General features: G+C 41.6%; 1 protein-coding gene across 1 annotated transcript in view; it reads right to left on the bottom strand.

The window, feature by feature from the left end:
• LOC126401206 (uncharacterized) overlaps positions 1-9,780 on the bottom strand; it is a 29,471-nt gene that overhangs the window by 2,641 nt on the left and 17,050 nt on the right. The gene's annotated exons all lie outside the window — the stretch shown is intronic.

The raw sequence follows: 9,780 nt of genomic DNA, 5'->3' as shown, positions 1-9,780 counted from the left end.
CGCTGCTGTGTGAGCAGCGTGTTTGACTGTGCTCAGTCTGTTGATGGTCATTGACACACTGTCTGTCCATAACAATAACTATGTCAGGTCAGTGCCCCCCTAATATAATGTAGGGGAAACACTGAATCAAGCGAGAAGACTAATGATACCATTTATGTATTATATTGTAATCGCAATCGCAAATCGCGATATTGTCCACTCAAATCGCAATCGCACATTTTTATCAAATCGTGCAGCAACTTCCCAACTCAAGAAATGGGACCATCCGTTGGGCACCCAAAAGGATCAGTACTCCAGGGAACATGGCTTGACACTGCAGCTGATTAAACTATGCTATTCAGTGGCAGTACAAACTGTTGTAAAAATCTGTATAAGGTAACAAATCATAAACATTCTTTAAAAAGTATCCTCATACAATGATTTGTACATCTATGATATCCTAAAAAAATGCACACACAGCAGTTTGTACGATATCCACGCATTAGAATGAATGATGTCCTTCACATAAAGTAATGTAATTAATGTTAAGTTACAGAGGTTAGGTCTAGGCAAGTAAAGTTACTGTGGCTAGGGTTAATTAAGGAACTGCTCTTGTATAGCGCTTTCCTAGTGGTCTGACTACTCAAAAAGCTTTTTATACTACATGTCACATTCACCCATTCACACCTATCCACACACCAGTGGAACAGCCATCAGGAGCAATTTGGGGTTCAGTGTCATGCCCAAGGATGCTTCGACTAGAGAAGTCGGGGATCGAGCCGCCGATCTTCCAATTGTTGGACAACCCGTTCTGCCTCTGAGCTACAGCCACCCCAAAAAGGTGTGAGGCTCTCTCAGAAAAGTATTTCAATCAGGAGAGACTTGTTTTTTATAGTAAAAAGAAAATTTATAAACATGTACACATAAGAATGAAAAATGTGGAAAGTGTTTGGTGATTAGACCCCGTAGAGATGGTATGATTAAAGGAGGATAATGAATCCATAGTCCCATAGGGAACTTATGCTGAGCTTCATAACAGCCGACTGATAGTCTGCTGCCGATAATGAAGTTAAGAGAGGACCTGTTTTGAAGGTATGTGTCAGCAGGACGTACTCTAAAATGACTCAAAGTTCATATGGTTCCATACCACGTCCCCCTGGGGAGAGTTCCAGGGGAAAGTCCTGTGTTTTGTGACCCATCCTCCACCATAGCCTTCTAAATGGACCACTTGGGACTGCCTCCCTCTTTAATACATTCACACGATTTCAGCCATCTAAAATATGTGGGTTATGCACAAACTACTGGCACATCATTATGTGGGATATATGAATTTTGGTGCATTAAGTTTTGTAGGGAAATTACTAGTGCATGAGAACAGCCTGAAAAAACAATGATTATGATAATAATACATTTATTAGTATCCTCATTATTACTTTTTTGGCTCATGGAGGGCAGCACCCAGGGTAGCGTCCAGGGTTGCTAAAGATGTTCTCTTAGTTTCAATCTAGGAATTTGACTTTAGTTTAACTGTCAGTACTGCATTCAGTCCCTTCTGCTTACTGTGGCTACAACTCTGTGGCTTGACAGCTGCTTTCAGAGTGATTTAATTGCAGTGGTTTTGGAATATATTTAAACAGCATGGTTTACTTATTCTGGTCACTCAACAGGGTACATCTGTGCTTTTGCAAACCTAAAAGCTAAATGAGGCTATAAATGAATAAAACTTTGGAAAAGAGATAAGTGTGTCTCTTGAGATTATATATACGTATATCATCATTTTCATTACAAATAATCTTCAAGTAAATGTAATGAAATATGCATCTGAGACAGAAAAGACCCTGCTGTGCAATCCCAAAACCCAGATTTATTTTTTTTAATTTAATACATTTCATTTTTATTAAAGTGCTGTGAGGAAAATGGTACACAATCAAGTACTTATTAATGACACAAGCTCTCTCTGCTCTTGTTCTTGATGCACACTTAAAATGAAGTAATCTCACAGTGTTGTTATGAATAATATATTCTATACGATGTTCAGGGTAATGTTACATGCAGCGTTATATGTCTCCGCATGTTTGTGTGGATGACATGTAATTCAGCTCAAAGTCTTTTTGTCATTGAAGGCATTGCCACCACAGATGGGAGGAGGGGAGGGACACGTTCACATGTCAGAAAATCACATGTGAGAGAAACAAGATGGAACAAAGCCGAGTTAGTGTGCTTTCTCCAGTCAGCTGTGTAAAATTAGATCAGATGAATTGTTTCAGTGGGTTTGCCTTATTTTCTCCCTCCTTCCTGTCATCCTCCTCTACGCTTTATTTTCCTTCCTGTCTTTCAGCCTACATGACAAATAGCAGGCAGCTCTGAAACAGACAGGAGAGGGAAATCTAGTCATGGCACCAGAGAAAGGAGAGAACTGGAGTTAACCTAGGTGAAAAAAACGACAGATTTCCATTTTTAATTATTCTCCTTCCAGTGACTCATTTGTTCATGCTGAAAGTTATGATGTTAGTGATTCCAGATTTGGATTTTTAAGATGGCATGAAGAGTCTAGCAGGGGAAAGATTTCTTCTTTTTTTTTTCAAGTGGGGCGTCCTTCAGTCTGCCAGTTGTCAAAACTGTGTGCCAATCTGGTCCAAAAACAAAGACTGAAAACTACCCAGAAGGCTTGTTAAATACCACAGACGTAAGAAACCATGGATGTGTTATCAGAACACCATTTTTCTGAGCCCCTCTTCAGGGGTTTGAATGTTATTCAAATTTAATTATTCATTTTTGTTCAAATCAATTGTGTACTGACTATTTACAATAGACTGCACACAAGCCTACTGTGCTGGTACCATAGCGCAATAATGGCAAAACAATGATTGTCCCAAAAAATGAGTGAAGCTGCTCATTTGAAACAGATATGTTTTAAAGTACTTGTATGGACACAACAAACAACCTGGTACAGTACCAAGAAATTTTGCCACCTTAGGTGGTACCAAATTCTGACCTGGCCCACTGACTATTATTTTTTTTTACTGTAATGAAGAGCAAAAATTAAGTGACACTGTCAGAGATGTATCGAGACTCTGCCACTTTATTAGGTACACCTTGCTAGTACCAGGTTGGACCCCATTTTGCCTAGAAGAAGAATTCTTGGTGACATAGATTCAACAAGGTGCTGGAAACATTCCTCAGAGATTTTGGTCCATATTGACATGATAGCATCACACAGTTGCTCCTGTTCCACCACATCCCAAAGGTGCTCTATTGGATTGAGATCTAGTGACTGTGGAGGCCACTGGAGTACAGTGAACTCATTGTCATGTTCAAGAAACCAGTTTGAGATGATTTGAGCTTTGTGACATGGTGCGTTATCCTGCTGGTAGTAGCCATCAAAAGATGGGTACACTGTGGTCATAAAGGGATGGACACGGTCAGCAACAAAACTCAGGTAGGCTGTGGCGTTTAAACGCTCAGTTGGTACTAAGGGGCCCAAAGTGTGCCAAGAAAATACCCCCCACACCATTACACCACCATCATCAGCCTGAACCGTTGATACAAGGCAGGTGGATCCATGCTTTCATGTGGTTTACACCAAATTCTGACCCTACCATCTGCATGCAGCAGAAATCGAGACTCATCAGACCAGACAACATTTTTCCAATCTTCTGTTGTCCTATTTTGGTGAGCTTGTGTGAAGTGTAGCCTCAGTTTCCTGTTCTTAGCTGACAGGAGTGGCACCTGGTGTGGTCTTCTGCTGCTGTAGCCCATCTGCTTCAAGGTTGGACGTGTTGTTGGTTCAGAGATGGTCTTCTGCAGTCCTTGGTCGTAAAGAGTGGTTATTTGAGTTACTGTTGCCTTTCTATCATCTTGAACCAGTCTGGCCATTCTCCTCTGACCTCTGGCATCAACAAGGCATTTTCGCCCAGAGAACTGCTGCTCACTGGATATTTTCTCTTTTTCAGACCATCCTCTGTAAACCCTAGAGATGGTTGTGTGTGAAAATCCCAGTAGATCAGCAGTTTCTGAAATACTCAGTACTCTCTCATCCATTCTGATGCTCAGTTTGAACTTAAGCAGGCTGTCTTGACCATGTCTACATGTCTAAGTGCATTGTGTTGCTGCCACGTGATTGGCTTATTAGTTATTAACGTTAACGAGCAGTTTAACAGGTGTACCTAATAAAGTTGGCAGTGAGTGTAAATCTTGTCAGTCTTGATGATTTTATTGACACAAAATGAGATTGACAAACTCTGGATTTTAGTATTTTGACACTCATGCACAAATACCACTGACTGTGCTTTTCCTCCCACTTTGTTTTCCTACCACGTCTGTTTGGGACTTCGGTGGTTCTGACTGACTGTAGAGCCAATGTTCTCATAGAATATTTTACAGTATAATATCCACCCACACTGTCACAAGCCGGCACAAACAGGGACAGAGTTGGCTAATGAATGTCATGAAAGATTGAGACAATGAAAGGGACAAAGTGTACTACGCTGATGGATTGCCACAGGTCCTTGAAAAACAACAAACGCCCACATGAGTTCAAGCCTCCCTGCTCTGGCTCTCACAGACCTTTGCCATACAGGATATGGCCTGCCACTTCAGCCCCCTGTGCTGTCTGCACAGTATCTCCTATAGTTCTCTTTCCTTACCATATGCTGTCTTGTTGTGGCTTTCTTACTGTCTCTATTTCTCTCAAAGGATTTTTTCCCACCCTAATTCACACCTTTTTAGTTATTCAATGGAGTAAACACCTCACTAAATTATGCACCCTACCTGTATATGTACACACACACAACAACAACCAAAACAGCAGGGTGACTTAATTTCACCCCATGAGAAGCACTTTTTCAACAGGCCAGGTACTTACCAGTACAAAATACTGACCCTGTCGTTTTTTTACTCCCCTGCGTACCATTACTGCAAACCTCCACTTAAAGTACTAATAAATGTAGGTATGTAGATGTTGCAGTTATTTTAGGTACCAGGCGAGTTAGCTGCCTCTTTTGGCACAAACAAGCCCCTAGAGAAGGGGACTTAAGCTGCCACCATCCTGCTGTCTGTGATGCAGTGTAGCTTATTAAGCCAGACAGCTCTTGGATGGTAACTTGGGGCTGTGGAGGCAAACGCAAAAGTCTGCCCAACCCTTTGTACTGAATCACATTAAAAGCATCATTGAAACATGGGGTGGCTTTTATTGTGATTCACAGAAAACATAGTCATCTTTAAGACAAATTGCTTTTTCTGATTTTTTTTCCTGTCAGCTACTCAGTTTTGGATATTGGCAGGAGTAATGAAACAGACAGGAGCAGCCACAGAGCTCTGAGCTGTTAGATGAAGAATTGCAGATGACAGGCTGCACACCTCCAACTGCTCAGCAAGGTAACAACTCTTTCTACCATGCACTGCAGATGTGTGGCAAACTCCTGTCCTTGCTTACGAAGCTCCAAATGGTCAGGCTGTGTCATATCTTAGTATCTCATAGTACTGTATTATCCCAGCTACTGTATTATCCCAGCTCTCCAAAAAGTAGAATGGGAGCTAGAGCCTTCAGCTATCAGGCCCCTTTTCTGTGGAACCATCCTCCAGTTTTGTCCAGTAAGCAACATGGTCTTTGCACGTTAGAATAGACTGAGCACTTTCCTCTTTGATAAAGCTTAGTTAGGGCTGGCTCAGGCTTGCCGCGAACCTGCCCCTAGTTAGGCTGCTTTAGGCCTAGTCTGCTGAGAGACTTCCTGTAATATAATACACTCATCTCTCCTTCTCTCATTCCTCATTTGCATACATTCATGTCCCATTAATGCAGGTTACTAACATGGCTTCTTCCCCAGAGCTTTCAAGCTTTCTGGTTTTGTAGGTTTGCATGGATCAGGTTGCACTTGTATGGTGAGTTGTGGTTGTACAGCTGTCGTGGTGCTGCCTGACGCCTACTGCTGCTGCTGCTATTGTTATACACATTGTTGTCACATACATATACCATCATATATTTATTTCTTATATAGATTACTGTAATTTTATTATGCTGATTTGTTCTGTGCACATCACATCTTTTGCATGTCTATCCATCCTGAGAGAGATCCCTCCTCAGTTGCTCTTCCTGACAGTCCTACCATTTTTCCCCTGTTGTAGGATTTTTGTGGGGGGGAGTTTTTTATCTGCTTTAAACAGGCACTGTGTAGGAATTTCTCCCATCTAGTGTTGAGATCGTATAATGCATTCAAACGGATAGCGCACTCTAGCGCCTCACTGTTTCAAACGCGTATTGCCACAACGGTAGCTGCTGTGTACCAAAAAGCTATGTCATCCCATACTTCATGGAGTATTCATTCATAGCAGCGCTCGTCGCTAACAGCTGTTAGCCACAGTTAGCTGTGATTCTCCTTCAGCAGCTCTCTCCACCTGGGAAAGGCTACCCCGATGTTGACCCTCATTTTTTATAAATTAAGTGTGCGGGAGCCTTCTTTAATTTATATATTTGGGGTGGCGCCTTCCTCCTACGCACCTGCCGTTGTTCGGGTGTGCAGAGATTTTTCCACTTTTTTGAAGACCCTCATTTTTTTTAAATCACCGGTCACGTTGCCTTTTTGCCTTTTTTCAAATGCACCGGCACTTGTGACTAGCCTGCTTGCTGCTGCTTTTTGTCGCTCTACCTGCAGGCAGAAACTGGAAACCGACAAGTGAAAACGTGAAAGGCTATTCCGTATTTCTCAAGTATGTCCCTGTACGTACCTGTATTTTCAAGATGGCGCATGTGCATGATGAGACACCGGTCGCAATGTATATGTAAATGAGAATTTCGGAGCTTACGGATATACTTAGATACACTGATGGAGTAGCCTATGTGTCAGAATGAAGCTCCCAGAACCTTCAGTCTGACATGGCTTCCATTGAAGGCGATTTACAAGGGGGAGGGAATTTGATTTTTCCCTAACCAATCAATAGAGATCAACGACTCACCCAGAATCTGACGTCATTAGTATCCATGCCGCGGGGGTGCCGAAAACAAGCGAGCATTGCCCGTTTAAAATGCCTCCGTCGTCGTGCACGTCCAGCTGCATCACCGTTAAATCCAGTTTAGCAGCTTCCTTAATTTGATCCTCCATTAACGCGAGTAGTGGCGAAATACCTCGATAGCATCGTTAATGTGGTCTGTAGGATCTGTAGCGGTCGCCATTGTTGCTATCCTCACCAGTTACCCACCGGCGTACAGCTTGACATCAGCGTGGCGCTGATTGGCTAATCGCTAGACCCCCGGCGTTCATTGGTCCGTCCATTGTTTGGACGAGATAAATCGCAACTTCATTGAAGTATGCCAGACCAGAGATGCAAGCCTACTCAGCTGAGTGGGCGGGGTCTATGGTCTGGAACCAGGCTACTGATGGAGGTAAGTACACATGTGCTAGGACACACATTTGACTGCAAAATTTGTTTGTCTCAAAGAACAACTGAAACTGTTACACATAGTGCCTTTAAGGGTCTATGGAGGCCCTCAGAGGCAAACTGTAATTTGTGATGGTGGGCTTTATAAAATAAAACTGAATTGAACTGAATTAAACTTGTGCCATGTGCACAGGGTCTGAAATTAGCACCCGCCAAATGTGGGTTTATTGTTGGCAGTGGTGGGTAAAATCAGCAGGCAACCCGCCACTTTGGCAGACAGGGACAGACATATTTAGTATGGTATAGCGTATGACTGAAGAGATCTACACATTTGAAAGTTGCTTGCAACTGTTAGAGAACAGCAACACTGTTGGCAACTTTCGGAGGTAGAACAACTTGGAGGGCAAAACAAAATCTCTTGTGTGCCTTCTGACCATGGAGAGTAATTAAAAAAAACGTTACAACACTGAACGCAGGCATGCACTTTTATTATGTGAATGAGCTTAAACAGTATCCCCTCTATCTCCAAAAAAAAGGGGCTCCCTGCAAGCTACAATGTAATTTGAATGCTGGAATTTCTCCTACATGTATTGTGTGAATAAATCGAACATTGAATTACATCATTTTTTACATTAAACGATGTCTCATTGATCTTAATGTTATTCCTTCATTTTGCGCATAGATTTCAAAAGTGGCAGAAAAAAATTCTGATTTGCAGACCAAGAAAATGGAAAATCATTTCAGACCTGCATGTGCAGCATTAAATGAGATTGCGGTTGTAAATATTTCTTACTGACTTCTTTATTGTTTGGCTGTGCTGTAAACAGATACACCAGTTTGTCTTCTGACTTTTTTCTGACAAAGTTGCAGCTCAACGAGGACTTTTTGTGTTATTAAACAACAGTGACCATGGGTGTCTGCAAATCAACCAGGCTTTTTATTTCAACAAAGTATCAAATACGTTTTTGCAATATGATAAGTACTGCTCATATTGAAAAATCCACAGAGAAACAACACCTCACTCTGCAGTTTTCAGCTCTATGGAGCATTTTAGTATCTTTGAGCTCATTGTTTTTATTTCCCAGCCCCCATTATACTATTTTGTTTCTGCTGTAGCAAAAACAAAATGTCCACAATGATCCCAAACCACAAACATGATTTCTCTACTGTCTATCTATATGCTCAGTGAGTATCACACAAATGGCACCAAAAAATGGCTAAATGCACTGCCAAAGCAATGCAGCTAATCAGTGGCATTTCAACTGTATAAGCTATTTTTTTGCTGGGGACTGAAATGTGTTTTATTTTGGCAAATTGGTTTCCTTCCTTCCATTTGTTTGTTTATCAATGTCATATTCATTACAGACCCACTAAAGCAGTGTTCTCAGCAGGTGCATAAAAATGGTAAAACATACTTTTTGACCAGGAGGTTGTCAAATAGCAGAATCCAACTATTCATAGCTGTCACAGTAAACCAAGTGGCAGGGACAAAGTAGACAGACAGACAGACAGACAGGCAAGCAGAACAGGTTGCCAAGCTGAAACAAAGAATTATTTTACAAGGCAAAATAGCAACTAAATGCTGTCAGCTAAAACATACAGCTGTGTCCTTGTTCCCACACTGCACATCTGAAGCTCAATACCTTCCCCCAAAAGGTTTCGTTTTTGGTTTGTTTCTTACATACAAATCCTGCATAGTATATCTTTAAAATCCTGTGGCAGGTTATAAAGTTTAATAGTGACAAAACAAAGCTAATTGTAGAAATACAATCGCACTCTATTACGATCCATATTCGTAGGTACCAGTAATGCTCTGGGAGAGCCTACTCGTTGCTCAAACTGTATACAGAAAGCAGTCATGGAGCACTGGGTGACAACGGTTTCATGGGGAAGCCGGTACAATTGTTACACCGCCACAATTGTACCAACACTTCTTTTTCTCAAACTAAGGTTTGTCTATGGAAATGTAAATACACACATATGATGCAATTATAATCTTACTCACATCCAAATGTGAACTGTCTGCAATAAACACCACCAGAGACAGTGTTTCCTCTAGGATTTTTTTTAGCGGGGGGGTGGGTGTGAAATACGAAAAGTGTTTGATTCTGATAAACCGCATGTTTGAATGTTGTTTCTGTGTCGGACTGTCTCTGTCTCTGTCTCTCTTTTTCTCTTTCTGTCTCTCTCTCTCTCTGAAACATTGATATTATAAGTTATCTTCAGCTAATAAAATCTACCCTTTTCTTTTCTCTGGTTCGCTGCCCTATTCTTCAAGACGACAGACTCTGACCTGGTGCTCAAGTGATGATGTCACTTTCAAGATCCCGCGAATAACGTTAATTCCAATAGGAGTAGGGATGCACCGAAATTAAAATTTGTGGCCGAAGCCGAATAATATTAAACGCTTGGCCGAATACCGAGTAC

This window comes from Epinephelus moara, chromosome 14 (genome assembly GCF_006386435.1).
Source record: "Epinephelus moara isolate mb chromosome 14, YSFRI_EMoa_1.0, whole genome shotgun sequence".
Classification (NCBI taxonomy): domain Eukaryota; kingdom Metazoa; phylum Chordata; class Actinopteri; order Perciformes; family Serranidae; genus Epinephelus; species Epinephelus moara.
This window is presented reverse-complemented; position numbering and strand designations above follow the sequence as displayed.